Source organism: Quercus suber, unplaced genomic scaffold (genome assembly GCF_002906115.3).
Source record: "Quercus suber isolate HL8 unplaced genomic scaffold, Cork oak 2.0 scaffold_575, whole genome shotgun sequence".
Lineage (NCBI taxonomy): Eukaryota > Viridiplantae > Streptophyta > Magnoliopsida > Fagales > Fagaceae > Quercus > Quercus suber.
The window spans coordinates 84,345-96,944 of record NW_027070020.1 but is presented as its reverse complement, the minus strand read 5'-3'; the positions used below and the strand labels follow the sequence as shown (position 1 = coordinate 96,944).

Genomic DNA, 12,600 nt, shown 5'->3' with positions numbered 1-12,600 from the left:
CTATTGTCATTAAACTTTGCATTAGAAGATTATATATATCGAAAAATATGATCATTGCAATATTATTTATATTGAAAAATGTATGATCATTGGAAAAATATGATTGTTGAAAATGTATGATCATTTGAAAATATGATGGGATAAATAAAATAGTTGAGAAATATAGTTGTTGCAAAATTTGAAAATGTTGTGAAATTTAAAAAATATAGCTGTTGGGAATTTGAAAAATATAGCCGTTAGGAATGAATAAAGGAAGAATAAAGAAATATTGAAAAATGAATAAAGAATGAATGAAGAAATAATATTTAAATGAGATAGAGAATGTGATAGAGAATCTGTTGGAAGTGTATTTGAAAAAGTGGGTAGGCAAAAGCTAAATGCCACTGTTCATTAGCCAAACAGTACAAAAATTTGGCTATTCTGCTGGAGATGCTCTAATGGGACACGTCCCAAAGATGGCACGAATCGACAATCCCGTAATTAGGTTCACGGAGAAAGATGCACAACGTCTCCATCACCCACACGACGATGCACTTGTAGTCAACATACATGTAGGGGATTACAACACACACCAAGTCCTTGTGGGCAACGGGAGCTCTGCCAATATTCTATACTATACGACATTCCAGTAGATGAGGATAGGGAGAGAACGTTTGATTCCAACCAATGCACCACTCGTAGGATTCGAAGGAACAAGGGTGCATCCCCTAGAAGCGGTCACCCTGCCAGTCACGGTAAGTGATTACCCTCAGCAGATCACCAAGGATGTCATATTCCTGGTTGTTGATTGTTCATCCGCGTACAATACCATATTAGGTCACCCTACTTTGAATTCATGGAAGGTCGTAACCTAAACCTACCATTTGATGAACAAGTTTCCCACCAAGTACGGAGTAGGAGAAGTAAAGAGGGATCAAGTGACAGCACGCGAATGCTACTTGTCATGCTGGAGATGGACAATCATTTGCAGACTATGTGTATAGAAGAACAACAAACAGTAGCAGAACCAATAGAATAATTGGAAGAAGTACTCCTTGATGATTCTAGGCTTGAACGAACAACCAAGATAGGCACTTTGGCTAGCCAGCCAATGCGTCAAACACTCACGACGTTTCTAAGGGAAAACCAGGACGTGTTTGCCTGGAGCCATGAGGACATGCCCGGAATTGATCCATCAATCATAGTCCATAAGTTGAATGTATCGCCCTATTTCTCTCCCGTTTGGCAAAAAAAGCGAGTGTTCGCACAAGAGCAAGACAAAGCCATCACAGAGGAGGTTCGTAAATTACAAGAAGCCGACTTCATACGAGAAGTGTACTACCCCGACTGGCTAGCCAACATTGTAATGGTCAAGAAAGCCAACGGAAAGTGGAGGATATGCATAGATTTCACAGACCTAAATAGGGGCTGCCCCAAGGACAGTTATCCTCTCTCGCAGATTGACATCTTGGTAGACTCAACAGCAAGACACCAACTGCTAAGCTTCATGGACGCATTCTCTGGCTACAACTAGATCAAACTGAATGAGGGTGATCAGGAGAAGACTTCATTTGTTACCAGCCAGGGTCTCTTTTGTTACAAAGTAATGCCGTTCGGACTCAAGAATGCGGGCGCCACATACCAAAGGCTGATGAACAGAATGTTCGCTCATCAAATTAAAAGGAATGTGCAAGTATACGAGGACGACATGCTGGTAAAAAGCATACGGGAGGACGACCACTTGAGCGACCTCCAAGAGACCTTCGACACCCTTTAATCTTACAACATGAAACTGAATCCAAGCAAGCATGCATTCGGGGTGACAGCAGGAAAGTTTCTGGGATTCATGGTATCCCATAGGAGTATTGAGGTCAACCTGGAAAAGATACAGGCCATAATGGAGTTAGCTCCACCAAAGACGGTCAAGGAGATATAAAGCCTGAATGGCAAGGTAGTTGCATTAAACAGGTTTGTCTCAAGAGCAATGTATAAGTGCCTACCTTTCTTCCACACATTGAACAAGTTATTTGAATGAACAACTGAGTGCCAGCAAGAGTTTGAAGATCTGAAAGCATATCTTTCTTCTCCGCAATTACTAAGCCCATCTAAGCCAAGTGAAGAACTATTCCTATACCTAGCCATCTCCCCGGCCGTTGTCAGGGCGGCTTTGATCAGAGAAGAGAATAGGGTGCAAAAGCCCATGTACTTCACAAGCCGAGCATTCCGAGGAGTGGAAGAGAAACACCCTCGATGGAAAAGCTTGTTTTCACATTAGTAATTGCGGCACGAAAGCTCAAGCCATATTTCTAGGCACACACTGTGGTCGTCCTAATGGATAAACCCCTGTGTAGAGCAATGACCAACCCTGAAGCTGATGGATGAATGGCGTTACGGGTAGTCGAGTTAAGCGAATTTAACATACGATATCAACCGCACATGGCTATAAAAGGGAAAGTAGTCGCTAAATTCATCGCAAAATTCACTCTTGTCGAAGACCAGGGGGCGAAAAAGGGCCCACCATGGAGCATCCACATGAACAGATCCTCCAATAGGCAAGCAGGTGGAGCAGGTGTGGTACTCCACAACCTAGAAGGAGATAAGATTGAATGCATGGTCCGTCTTGAATTCCCTACAACCAATAACGAAGTAGAGTACGAAACCTTGATAGCGGGGCTGAACCTTGTCAAGGCGGCAGGAGCTAAAAATATGGTCGTATACTGCGATTTTCAAGTAGTAACTAGTCAGGTTAATGGCGACTATGAATGCAAAAATGAGCGGATGAGGAAGTACCTCGAGCAGGTGAAGGATAGAGTTAGCAACCTCTAAGTAAAGATTGTTCAAATCCCAGGGGAGGAGAACAAGCATGCCAACCGACTTGCTAAAGCTGCTTCAATGGAGCACATGCTCACCCCTGGTCAAGTATTATCCTTCGTTCAAATTTTACCAGTAATAGACAGCTTCGGTATGCATAAGATAGGTTTGGGTACTATTGGATGATGCCAATAACTTTTACCTAAAGGACGGCATGCTACCTGACGACAAGGAGGCTACAAGGAGATTGAAGGTCCAAGCAGCACGCTTCGTTCTGATTAAAGACGTTTTATATAAGAGGGGCTTCTCCGACCGTACCTAAGATGCCTCATCCCTAAAGAGGCAGACTATGTCATGAGAGAAGTCCACGAAGGAGTTTGTGGAAACCACTCTAGATCATGGTCGTTCGTGAATAAATTAATCTGGGCGGGATACTACTGGCCAACCATGTAGAAGGATGCCCATGCATACAACAAAGCTTGCGACAAGTGTTAGAGATTTGGCAACCTTATCAAGCAACCAACAGAGGAGCTCACCCCAATGATGGCCCATGGCTTTTCGCTTAATGGGGGTTGGATGTCATGGGCCACTTCCCAACAGCGATTAGACAATTGAAATTCCTAGTAGTCGGTATTGACTACTTCACCAAATGGGTAGAAGCTAAAGCCCTGACCACCATCACGGAGAAGAATGTACAAAGCTTCATATAGAAGAACATCATTTGCAAGTATGGTATACCTAGAGTGCTTGTCTCGGACATCAAAATGCATTTCGACAACGGCACATTTAGAAATTTTTGCTCTTAGTTAGGGATCAAAAACCACTACTCATCGCCCGCCCACCCTCAAGCCAATGGATAAGTTGAGGTCACGAATCGATCATTGCTTAAAATCATCAAAACTCGGCTCAAGGGGCAAAGGGTATATGGCCGGACGAAGTACCAAGTGTTTATAGGCATACAAGACGACAGTAAGAACGCCTACAGGGGAGACACCATTTCGACTAGCATATGGAAGTGAGGCGGTCATCCCAGTTGAAGTTGGACTTATAAGCTACAGAGTAGGGAACCATAACGAGGGCAAGAATGACAAAACTTTGTGCCTACAACTTGATCTGGCAGACGAAGTCAGAACAACGGCTAAACAAAGAATAGCACGATACCAGAACTCATGGACAAGCACTACAAATCCAAAGTCAGACACAAGGACTTCTAGGTTGGAGATCTTGTCTTAAGAAAGATAATGGGTGCCGCAAAAGACACCTCCTAGGGGAAGCTAGGACCTAACTGGAAGGACCATATAGAATTGCATCATGGTATAGGAAGGAACCTACCACCTAGGGAAACTGGACGGACAAAAGTGGCATCATCCATGGAGCTCAGAGCACCTTAAGAAGTACTACAGTTTCTTTTAAGCCCAAAGGGCAGTTTTTTCGTAAAGATGACTTATCTAAAAAAGCAGACAGGCTCATCCTGTAAGGATGACTTATCTCCATTAAAAGTCCCGAACAGTGGACAGGCTCATTCTAGAGCAATAACTGAGACTTGCACAAGTTCATCATAAAGAAAACGTACATGTGTAGGTCCAAAATGAACGGATAAATATTGCAAGTATACACTGTCAAGCATATAACCAAAATATTATAAATGCCAATAGAGGAAAATGTCTACATGCTAAGGTAATAAGCAACAGATAAATTAAACATAAATACTATTCTTACAAGAGATCTTTGCAACAACAAAAAAACAAAAACAAAAAAAAAAAAAACAAAACAAAACAAAACAAAAAAAAAAAAAAAAAACCTACACATCTTCAAGCAGACGGGTACCATCCTCGACAGATTTTTCATGATCAGCAAAAAGATCTTCAGTTCCTTCTTATTCAACCAGACGGGCTGAAGTTTGGCCTTTGGTGTCGATGGTGATATGAGATAGGTCCAGGTCTAGGAAGGAAGCCTTGACCTGACGAAGGCAATTGTCGAAGCTATCCCAGCTCGAATAGAAGGGTGTCGGAATTACGATACTCCTTGATTTTGTCATCCTTAGCCCGATGAAGCAGCTTCTTGGACTTGGTGATTTCATCCTCCTTGTCCTAAAGAACTTTTTTCAGCCCTTTCTACCTGCACCTCTGCCTCTTCTAGAAGCCATTTCGTCAGGTCAAATTTCTTCTCCCAGACAACCTTCCAGGCTTTCAACTCACCGAGCTTGACCTTCGATGCCTCTGCCCTAGCCCTTACACGATCCACCATCAACGCTTGGGACAAGCAGCGGTCCATCAGACCCTTTATCATGAGCACCCCCTATAGGCATCCATAAACAGAGTTAGTTTCTACATCATAAATTAATGAACAAACAGCATGACAGAAAGAAAAGGAAATGGAAATGAACTTGAACCAAGCTAAAGAGGCCCGTCTTTCCCATGGCCTCAATAGAATGGTTGCCCAAGTCTTCATAGTCTTCTCTTGTGAGGATGGATGAAAGCTGCTTTAAAGCATACTGGGGATCCTCACGAAGAAGGATGGGGTGTTTTTCATCACCAGGAACTTGACCCGTCATCAAGCCCTTGCCTTTCCCATGGATGGGCAGGGGAGGAAGCTTCCCTTCAATAGGAATAGCCACAACAGGCTCTCTCACCACCTTGGGTTTTTTAGGTGGACGATCATTTTATTAGACGACTTCCTCTTTGATGGGTTGGATGTACCATTCCTTCCCTCTTCCTTGCAGCCGCCTGCTACTTAATGTAGGCTTTCCTCTTCCCGTCCTCCATTTCTAAATAAGACGGACCAAAATAGAAGTTAGGTAAAGTTACTGCAAATAAAATAAAAAAGATGTGACAGACTTACATTGGCGAGCTAACGATTGTAGCAACGGGCGGCTTCAGTGGGCTCAGGTCCCTCGCAGTACCAGTGGAGAGTATCTGAGGTAACAAGCTTCACCCAAGTTCTCTCCTTCAATTCGATCCTAAAGATCTGTTCAGAAAACTCCACTACTCAAGAGTAACCTCTGGACAGTCTCGAGCTGCTAAAGGAGATGGTCAGAACATTATGTGAAACAAGCAATGATAAAGAAAAATTGAAGGACTGACAGACACATACCAAACTGGGGCATTATTCCCCAAGTCTTGTCAACTATCATGAACTCCTGGTCATCAGGATGGCACATCCAGTTGTCCCCTTCAAGGAAAATACCGACTCTTCCAATTTCTGTTGGAGTCGGAGGTCTCACAAACTAGCCTAAGAGACGGTTTCCTTGGTAGGAAGCTGTACATTCCCTTAGACTAGATGATCTCGAACAGACGGTAGTGGTGAAAGAATTCCTCCGTCATCATCCTGCATGCCCCTTTGAAAGACTCCGCACAGGACCTCCGCGCCGAGAAAGACCCTTCAAGCGTTAGGAGAGATCTGGGTGACGACCAACCCCAGATTTTGGAGAAGGCGGCAATGAAGAGCGCTTAATGGGAACCTTAGCCCCGCTTTAAGCATCTGCTCGCACACCCCAACGTCATCTACACCCTTGTAGTAGCATTTTTTGGACTTATAAGGTAGACGGATTGGTATATTAACGGGAATCTGGAATTTTCTCTAAGTGTGTCAAAATTTTTTTGCTTGATTGTGGACCTGAAGTCATTTACCATCCATAAATGGAAGGATAATGAATTCCCTAAGGCCGTTAGGACCTATGACAGATTGGGTTAGGGGTTCAGCACTAGCCATCTGGTCACTTAAGTCATCCTATGACCCATCTACATCTATGTCCCCATCCACTTCTAAGGAAGGTGAATTGGATGATGGACTTTGTTCATCAGAAGAGGTGCCAGGGTCATTTTGACCTGATGGGTACACCTCATTGTAGCTCACCCCATCACGGACACACGACTGGTCACTCGACGCCACACTAGACATCTGTCACCTACACGTGACGGATAAACCCTAAGACTCTACAAGATCTACATAATGGACGGACATGCAAAGGGAAGCAAAAAATAAAGTATAAAAAGTAGGGCACTTACAAGTTAACGATGAAAGAAAGCCGACAGAGAAAGCTTGGGAGATGGTCGCACCAAGTGGACGGTATACGTGCTAGCAATAAGAAGACGGTGGTGCTCTGGTTAGAAATTTGTAATGAAAAGTGAAAAATGAGAGGGGAAGATGGCATATATATAGAGAAAATGGCATGGAAGACGAAGGGACGCATCGGTCCGAGCAGTTAGCCACTGATCAATGTGACACATGTCCCTAGTGCATTAAATACATTAGGCTAGGTTGTCAATCAAGATGCATTCCCTGAGGGTTGAATCATACCTTCACTTTAAAAGCTCGTCCGCCAAATAAAGCGACGGACTCTTAAAGTGAGGGGGCAGCTGGAGAGGACCAAAATAAAGTAGACAAATCTGTTCTCCTTAAGCCAACTGGAATTGACGGATGAGATAGGGTATGACAGACGGATCCTCTGTGGTGGATAGATTCCACCTTAGCAAGCAGGATGGGACGGATACAAAAGTCACGTGTCACCTACATGGCTAGGAGGTCCCCAAGTAACCCTAAATGGAAATATCTTGCGCCCTACGATTAACCCTAGTCAACGAGGTCTCTATATGGGAAGAATCTCACAAAATATGTATATTTATGAGGATCTTCCTCACATGGAAACATCTTTTTCGCCAAGAAACAAAGGTCGGTTTTAGACTACTATAAAAACCAAAAGCCCTCAGAAAGCAAAGGTACGCATAATTCACCCAAGCTCTAGCATTCTAGAGTTGTGAGAAGTTCTCTAACTTAACCTTCGGAGGGTCTTTAACCGGTACCATACCGGTATTCTCCTAAGGTCTTCTTGTTTTATGTTGTCCAGGTGTTGTCTTGATCATGCGAGGACTGTGCGACTTACTGACAATTTTCAGCATCATCAATTTATTTTTAATTAAAGTTAAAAAGAGAGAGAGAGAGAGAGAGAGAGAGAGAGAGAGAGAGAGAGAGAAAATCAAATTTAAAAAATAATACGGTATATATTACTTTTTTATTTAATGATAAAAGACTTTACTAATTAAACTAAGTACGAGTCATGCATTGTATATTATTTTTTCAAAATATATAAATACTTTTTTAACTAATATATATTCACTAGGAACAGTTTTACCGGGCTTTTTACCTTTTGAAACCATAAAAGCTGGTTATTTGATTGAATAATGTGAGCGGTGGTCATCCCTTCCTTGTTCCTAGTCCACTTGTCAATTCTCCAGTCGTGTGCAAGAATCTTTAATATTTTATAATGATCATGGCTGGAAGCTCGACTCAAAAGAACAGAATAAATGTCTAGATGCAAAGCAGCAAGATGCAAAGGCGTGTTTTCATTTTTATCTTGCTCATTTATGAGATCCTGAAAAGCTACTGTCTCTAGGAAAAGTTTCACCGCATTTACCCTTCCACTTTCCACGGCAAGATGAAGAGCTGTCCTCTGTTTGTCGTCCAACAATTCACAAGAATCTGGACATTTTTTAATGATTGTTCTCATTACACCCTCATTTCCTTCCCTAGCCGAAATGTGGAGAGCACACATCCCTTCATTGTCCTTTTTGTAAGCAATGGAATTATTTTTTTGCAAAAATAGTTCGACAACATCTACATTGCCAAAATGTGCAGCATAATGAAGAGGAATCCAGCCAGAGTCATCCGCTTCCAAACTTGCATCTGGAAATTTTTCCAACATCTTGTGCACAAAATCTATAAAAAGAGAGGGAAAATCATGTTGTTACGAGTTAGTTAAAGATAGCATGTGTTGATGATATATGAATAGTTGAAAATATTTTTAGAATCTTTTCAATTAATCAAGGCACCAGATTTCATAGGGTAAATTTTTTTTTTTTTATATTTTACATTCCCTTTTCATTGATAGAATTAGGATATAACCTTGCTGTCAGTTTCACTAGACGATATTAATTGCTTTTCTGTAGAATCCAGCTTATTTTTATACTACGAACACAAATTGATATACAATTACTGATCAAAAAAATAATTCTGCACATGAAAATTGAAATTGTGCATGGAAAAATATATTCGGGATATAATTTTATAACGATTCAATAAATATAAGAAAGAATTAAAAAAAAATTATAATTTGAAAGTGAAAGAATAATTTAATTAAATAAAATTTATATAACTTTCTTGAATATAATTTTTAATTTAAAAATTACATTCTTCTTACTTTTGAGATGCAAATTTTCAAATTTGTTTTTTGTATTTAAGTTTTGTTACCATCTTTCATTTGATAGTATAATTAATCTACTTAAATTCTTGGGACACAATCAATCTTAGTTATGATTTTTTTTCATTTTTAAAATTTTTTTTCTTTAAAAAGCATATATTAAAACAACTATAAGAAGTACTGAGTAAAGTTCAAAAAGCAATAAATGTATTTGAACAACATTCAAAAAAAAAAAAAAAAAAAAAAAGGAATTTGAACAAGAAAAAAAAAAAAGGTCTATGTTTTTTGTGTAATTAAGATTTGTTACAATACATATTTCGGGGTCATTCTACGGTAATATTTTTTTGAGGTGGGGTATCTAGCTAAATCTGAACCACTAACTTAATGATGTTATGATCTTGACCATTAATTTAATTTTATTAGATACCGGTCACTGGTTAAAGCAAGTCAGCGTATATAAACTAAATAAAATAAAATTCTGATGGTCACTCTCTCAGTTTGTTCCTTAAGCGTTCTCCGATTCTTCTTCCTCTCTCGCTTTCTGTATTTCATTCCCTCCAGTTCTGCATCACTTCTCTGTTATTGATGTTTGTATTGTTTGGGTTTGCATGTGGGTTCAATTTCAGTGGGATTCCATGGTGGGTTCTTTGGGTGGTTTCCAAAGAACCCAGTGGTGAAGTTGGGAACCCTCGCTCTCAAAACCATTGCCAATCGGCTTAAGAAGGGGGCTGGCTTGCATCCCAATTTCAGGCACTTCATTATCGACTTCGCCCAGGTTCTCTCTCTTCTTTCACTTTTCTTTTTCTTTTCTTTTTTTTCTTTTTTTTTTTTATTCATATATGGGTTCCTTTCATCTTCTGTTGTAATCGCTTAACTCTGGGTTTTGGTTTCTTTTGCTGATTTGGGTTTTGTTTTTTGCATCTGTACTGTAGAAATAGCTCTGTGGTCACTAATTTATATATGGGTTATTTGTCAAACACAATTGATACATGTTACAATTATGAATTGCAACCTAAATTTTGTGCAAATTGATATGCATGCATTTGAGATGAGGTATCATGCATGCATTTTGAGTTACTAGTAGATAAACTTTAGAAAATCAGCAGAATTTGTTTTTTAGTATCTATTTCATGGCTGGAGAATAAATTGTAGGTAGCATTTCTGGAAACTTGGGTGTGATTGGTAAAGCTTGCACTGTTGAATCCTGGCACCAAGAGAATGGAAATTAAATGTACAAATATAATCACTTACATTTGTGTTCGTATGACAGTTTGCTTACTAGTGGGTACCGTATTCCCCAAAAGAATTCATTGTTATGAATTTATTATATTATCTCATTATCTTCAAACTCTTTTTGTTGGATTTCTTGCTCATTTGTGATATTTCCAATTAAATTCTTTGTTATATTTTTAATATTTCTATTAAGAAATTAAGAAGAGACTTTATTTGATCATATTTAATTTATTTTTCTATTCTTCTATCTCTTTATTATATATTTTTTTTTTTAAAGGAAAAAACTGATCCATGATGATATTTTCAGTAGATATTTAAAATTAAAAATATTAAAAAAATTATCTGCGATGGGTACTAGCAATATGAATTTGATCTCTAGTAGGTACTTGTAGAGTGAGAAGGTTATAGAACCTCACATATTTCGCAGGAGTAATTCTTAAGACTTGAAAAATGTGTATCAGGATTTTCCTTTTATATCTAGCAGTGTTGGACCCAAAACCTAAACGTTTCGCGGGCTGTTAGGCCTAATTTAAAAATCTACAAAATCGCAGTTCAATCGGTTGAAGCTCTCTTTCGATCGATCAAGCTCTTTAGTTTTTGAATTCTCCTTTCCGTAGCTTGTCCGTTTTTGAATCTTGACTTGTATAAACTTGAGCAAGGTCTAAAACACTTCAAAAACCCTAAGATTTAATCCTAGAAAAGTTTTTGTTCTCAGTTTGCCAACATACCCATATTTAGAACCTAAACATTTAAGACTAAATATTTAGAACCTAACATATGCATACCAAATTGTTCTCAATGGGACATACAGAAAGTGCTACACTTAAGATAATCGGTTGAATAATTTCCATTTCTTTATTCAATAGAAGATTTCGTGCTATGCAAAATTTGTATATTGAGTGGTTGGGAGTAATGTTAGAACATAGAGTGAATTGCTGAACACAGAAAATTCTGCTTGTGTGTCATATATGTTGTATAAGATAATAAGTATAATCAGCCTAAACTTCTTTGGCTAAATTTAGTAGAACTCGTCTAAAAAACAAAAAAGGAATAGAAAACTTCAAAAGATTTAGTTCAAGATAATTACCACTTTTTGCGCGATTAATGACAGCTGCATGCAAGACATTCTTGCTTTTCCTTCCCTTATGGGAAGGGAGGTGATCCCCTGGCGTATCTATGATGTGAAGAGCAATTTTATAAAATCTTCGATCCACTGCTAGGAAGAGAGGGGATTCCCCAGCATTATTTGTAATCAAAGTCAGCCCTGGGTCTTCCTGAATTAGTAACTCCACAATGTTGTAATGATCATATCTTATAGCCTCATGCAGCGCTGTATTCTGCTCCAGATTTTGCTTCCTTAGTAGCTCCATTTTCATTTCAACTTCTTGGCCTTTTGCAAAAGTTATTAGCAGCATTGTCGTGTCAGAATGCCCTAAGCTTGCTGTAATATGTAGTGCAGTGTTGCCTTTGGAATTTGTCATATACAAAAGTGGTGGTTGCCAATCAAGGACCTTTTCCATGATGTGCACATTTCGAGATTTTGCTGCCACGTGAAGAACAGAGTTCCCCCCCGCTGTCAACTGCTCGGGATTTGAAGCAAAGCTAATTTCATTCCCAGAAATTGCAGAATTGAAAAGTTCAGCGTCCATTGCTGCGAGCTGATTCTTGAATCTCAAGAGTGACCTCGTTTCCTAAAGATAACTTTAACAGTAATAAATATATGGCAATCAGCTAATCAATAAATCTTATAATATCATATTATGGATTTATATCTTGGTCAGATTATTTAAATTCTATTAGGATTTAATGTGACATGTTCACAAATTATGTGGGCAGCTAGGAAAAAGACTAAACAGTAAAATTTAAAAAGCCTTGACTTTACTAGAAGTTAATTTGCTTATAAACTATATAGAAATCAGTATCTTTTTGCGATAAACAGCCTTTCTGTTAACCTACATGCATGCAAAGCCTCGATGAATTTGCGGATTGATTTGTCAATGACTAACATATAAAACTAGCATGCAAGGGGTTTTGTATTTATTTACTTTCTTTATGGTTCTCTTCAGACCTATATTGCTCGTGGCCTATATCTTGTCGAGACTGCAAAAGCGTTCTGGCACTATTGAGGCCATGCCAGGAATTTACTGTTGGGCGCTGAATAGAAACTGTGATCATTAAGCTTGTTTCTTTAACCTTTTATATATATTTAAAAGCTATACTATGAAAACAATTAATCCAGATGCAATTAAAAAAATTATGCTAGGGTAGATTACAATTTATCCTATTATGGTTTCACTCTATCATATTTAATGGTCAAACTCTGAACTGATATAGTTAATGAGTACTTAAAATTTTGTATTAAAATAAAATTATTATGATAT

The 12,600-nt window shown here is 39.0% G+C and overlaps 1 long non-coding RNA gene across 1 annotated transcript; it reads left to right on the top strand.

Annotated features, from left to right (window-relative positions):
• Positions 1 to 9,459: 9,459 nt before the first annotated feature.
• LOC136063771 (uncharacterized) lies at positions 9,460 to 10,326 on the top strand. The gene is made up of 2 exons (XR_010625427.1): positions 9,460 to 9,761; positions 10,139 to 10,326. It is a non-coding gene; the product is annotated as an uncharacterized LOC136063771 (long non-coding RNA).
• Positions 10,327 to 12,600: the final 2,274 nt, after the last annotated feature.